Consider the following 4,517-nt stretch of genomic DNA (forward strand, 5'->3'; position numbering starts at 1 on the left):
CACACAAAAGAACCGTTATGTAGATGAGTACGTGGATGATGCTTTAATAAAAAATGAAGACATTCTTCAACATTTAATTGATACTTTTTTAAACTACAAATTTAACATTTTTATTATAAGGGAAAAAAGAAAAAATCAAGAAATTTGTTCAGTAAAAATTGCAAATTTAATATTTTCAATAAAAGCAAAAAAAAAAAAAGAAAAAAAGACCAAATTCAAGAAATTTGTTCAGTTAAAAACTGCAAGTTTAATCTTTTAAAGAAAGGAAAAAAAGGTAAGAAATTTGTCACGAACCAATTCGATTCCAGTTATATAGCATGAACTAGATTTTATTTCATTTTCCAAAAACTCGACTTGTAAGTAAATAAGTAGATGATGCTTTCATCAAAAATAAAAAAAACCTACATCATTAAATTAATATTTTTTTCAGTAAAAGCTGCAAATAAGACAAGAAATTTGTCATGAATTAGTTAGACTGCATTTATATAGCATGACCAAGATCTTTTTATTATAATTTTACAAAAAAAACTAGTCTTTTATGTAAATTAGTAGATGATGGTTTAATAAAAAAACCTACAACAGCATTAAATTAATATTTTCAACTGAAAAAATACAGAAATATTATTTTCAAGACAAAAAATAAAGTTAAATAAATTAGTCATGAATATTTCAGTTACGTACAACGACCTAAATATTTCTACGATACGAAAATAATATTCTCCTATTAAAGAAAAAGGCAAAGTTAAGATTTCTTAGGATAAGCAAAAATAAAATAAATTTTGGGTAAAACCTACGAGAAAAAAAAAAAAAAAACGAGGCAAAATAGCAGAGCCCTCGATGGCAACAGGAGGGAATCACACTGAAGTAGCACTGGCGAGATAGGTAGAGGAGGGGGGGGGTGACCGTGCCATCCAAATTTCATTACTCTGCAATCCTTGTCCCAATTCGCTCCCGTGACGGGACGCTGCGCCCCCCCTCTCTCTCTCTCTCTCTCTCTCTCTCTTGCTTTTACTTCTAGTTCCTTGTATTTTTTATTCGCATGTCAAATATTCTATCTTTTTGACTATCAATTCGAATCTCTCTCTCTCTCTCTCTCTCTCTCTCTCTCTCTCTCTCTCTCTCTCTCTCTCTCTCTCTCTCTCTCTCTCTCAAGTGTTTGGTGACCGGATGTGTCTGCATTCCTTAATCCTATTTTCCGGGTCCTGTAGGTAGGAAATGCCTTTGGACTAAAGCAGAAAGAGAGAGAGAGAGAGAGAGAGAGTCTTAGACCAAAAGACAAAATGAAATAACAATTTGAGAGAGAGTAGATCCATACATATGTTAATCCGTACATGACAGAGAGAGAGAGAGAGAGAGAGAGAGAGAGAGAGAGAGAGAGAGAGATTAGAATTGATAGTCAACATGGTAATAATTTACAGAAATGAGGTAATGCAAAAAGATAGAATATCTGACGCGCGTGTGAAAGATAGAAGGAACTAGAAGTAATAGCGAGAGAGAGAGAGAGAGAGAGAGAGAGAGAGAGAGAGAGAGAGAGAGAGCAGAAACCGCTAATTGAAGCAGTCATTAGCCATTGACGAGAGCATCGAATTGATTCGACATTCGACTCCAACAAGATGCCAATCCCCTATCAATTTGCCTCGACGTCCCGAGTGGGTGACTGAAGGGAAGAGAGAGAGAGAGAGAGAGAGAGAGAGAGAGAGAGAGAGAGAGAGAGAGAGAGAGAGAGAGAGATGTTTACCCTCCATCATGTTCATCACGATGATGATGATGTTGATTATGATGTCGCGGTGGTGAGCATGGTTACAAATGGTGAGGTTCGGTGTTTTATTATATAATCTTTTGTTCTTTGGGTTTATATATATATATATATATATATATATATATATATATATATATATCTATAATATATATATATATAATATACACACATATATATGTGTGTACGTGTGTGTATGTAGGCATGTATGTATACGTAAATGTTGGACCAAGTGAATAATAAATTTGTGGTTCCTATGCATTATTTTCTTTTATGTGAAGTTGCTAGCTATGAGCCCTCCTCAATCCTATAGTAAATTCACTTCAACCGTGCATCTGATGTCTAGCCCAGTCCCTTACGACGCTCCTGATTAGCTGTTGATAAGCCATTCACAGGGCTGCAAACTCTGTCTCTCGAGAGAGTTCACATAGGCAAGATGTATGTTCCACCTCTCTTGAGGGTTACTTATGAAAGATTTATCCCTCAGGAGAGATGAAACATATACCCTGCCTATGTGAACTCTAGACCGAGACTTTCCAGCCCTGTGATTGGCTTATCAACAGCCAATCAGGACCGTCGTAAGGGACTCGCCTAGACATATCAGATGTATGGCTGATGTGAATCTACTATAGTTGTAACCCACCACAGCTGACTAAAACCAGGAGCCATTATGTCCTCAATTAAATTAATATTTCACAATTTCATATTTTTTTTGACATTACCAAATCCACATACGGGGCTCACGGCCTAAAACTCCAAAGAAAAATTGAAACAAAATAAAAAGTCAAATTAGGGAAAACGTAAGGAATGAGGGAATCCAGGAATCGACAGTTTGAAATTACAGGAAAACAAATGCAGAAACAAGTTATTTCAATGATAACCAAACCCCAAGAAATTGCCTTGGTGTCTATATGCCTAAATGCCTTTCAGTTTTCTTTCACCCTTTGGAAAGAAAAGAGACGGTTTTCAATCAGCTCAATAGGAGTAAGAGCCAAAGTAATACCCGTAGAAGAGAGTTCATAAGTTCACCATTTGTTTAAAAATTAATTCCTACATACAAGAGTCAATTATACAGATGATGTTTATGTAATTTGCAGGGATTATCTAATTAATTACTGGTAGAAAAAAATAAACGGAACAACAAATATTGATTAATGGAAGAACAAATATAATCAATTATTGGTAGAGATAACATTGTTATATCAAAGCTGATAGCAAGAATGATATGAGAGAGAGAGAGAGAGAGAGAGAGTTTGTATGAATTATATACAGCCCATAAAACCCGCAAAAGAAAAAGAGAAAGAGATAAGTGTCCGTAGAGAGAGAGAGAGAGAGAGAGAGAGAGAGAGAGAGAGAGATAAAAGTGTCTTTCTGTAGAGAGATCAAGAGATTAAAAGAGATAATAAGGACGGAGGCGACGGACCTCTCGAAGGGAGTCACCTCATAAAATTCAGGAGACAGCCATCACAGGTAAACCCAATTAACCCTTTATCTTAACGACCTGATCTCGACTGACACCTGTCTCTCTTTTTTTTTTTTTTTCCCGGACGGATGGACGGGCTTCAAGAAGGTCAATGGGGGAGGGGGGGGCGGAGGCGGAGGGGGAAGATTTAGGGATAATATATATATATATATATATATATATATATATATATATATATATATATATATATATATAAACTTTGGATCCATCTAACCCTGAGATTTGCGACCTTACCTCCCCCTCCCTACTCAGCAGCCGGGAGGAAGGGGAGAGAGAGAGAGAGAGAGAGAGAGAGAAAGTGTATCTCGGCACATCACATACGCAACCACCTACAAGCCCAGGGGCCAAAGGAGAGCGATCAGCCTAACATACGGCAACCTTTCCTTTATTCACCGCGTCATTCAGGCGTCCATTTCCATACGCATTCATCATGCATGCGGAATTTGCGTAAATATTTATCACTCGTGTAATATTAACCGGCGTATACGTCCTCCGCGCGCGTAATCCGCGCGGATTGCCGCCCGCTCATCCATTTTCATACGCAGTGACGGATGTGGAGGGTAGCGATGTTACGCAACAGCCAAATATGGCCCTTTAAACCCGTAGAGTTTATGGCATAAAATTCTAAGTATGTGTGTATTATTATTATTATTATTATTATTATTATTATTATTATTATTATTGTAAGCAGAAGAACCCTATTCATATGGTAGAAGCCTAAAGGGGCCAATGAACTGAAAGCCAAGATTATTGTTATTATTATATTATCTATTATAATTATAATCAATTATATTCAGAAGAGGATTCTACCATGAGAGTTTACAAGCATAAAGCTCTAAGTTATTATAATTAGTCATTATCTACTATATTATTATACTATTATTATTATTATATTTTATTATTATTTATTATTATTATTATTATTATTGTAAGCAGAAGAACCCTATTCATATGGCAGAAACCTACAGGGGCCAATGAATTGAAATCCCAAGATTATTGTTATTATTATTATACTCAGAAGAGGAACCCTATTCATATGGTAGAAGCAGAGAGAGAGAGAGAGAGAGAGACTCAGTAGTATGTATTTGATTAACTACGAACCAATAAGGAAGAGGGAGAGAGCACGGTACTATGCATCTGAACTTCATTAGGAATCAATATATGAGAGAGAGAGAGAGAGAGAGAGAGAGAGAGAGAGAGAGAGAGAGAGAGAGACGGCTCGGCAAATCACAAACACAAACCGGGACTGAGACAATCTCTTAATGGCAAGAGGAAGAC

General features: G+C 36.4%; 2 protein-coding genes across 3 annotated transcripts in view; one reads left to right on the forward strand and one right to left on the reverse strand.

The window, feature by feature from the left end:
• Positions 1 to 4,517, reverse strand: part of LOC135209130 (neurotrimin-like) — a 461,192-nt gene that overhangs the window by 220,541 nt on the left and 236,134 nt on the right. The window lies entirely within an intron of this gene.
• Positions 1 to 4,517, forward strand: part of LOC135209134 (uncharacterized) — a 594,318-nt gene that overhangs the window by 102,618 nt on the left and 487,183 nt on the right. The window lies entirely within an intron of this gene.

Source organism: Macrobrachium nipponense, chromosome 37, assembly GCF_015104395.2.
Source record: "Macrobrachium nipponense isolate FS-2020 chromosome 37, ASM1510439v2, whole genome shotgun sequence".
Taxonomy (NCBI): Eukaryota; Metazoa; Arthropoda; class Malacostraca; order Decapoda; family Palaemonidae; genus Macrobrachium; species Macrobrachium nipponense.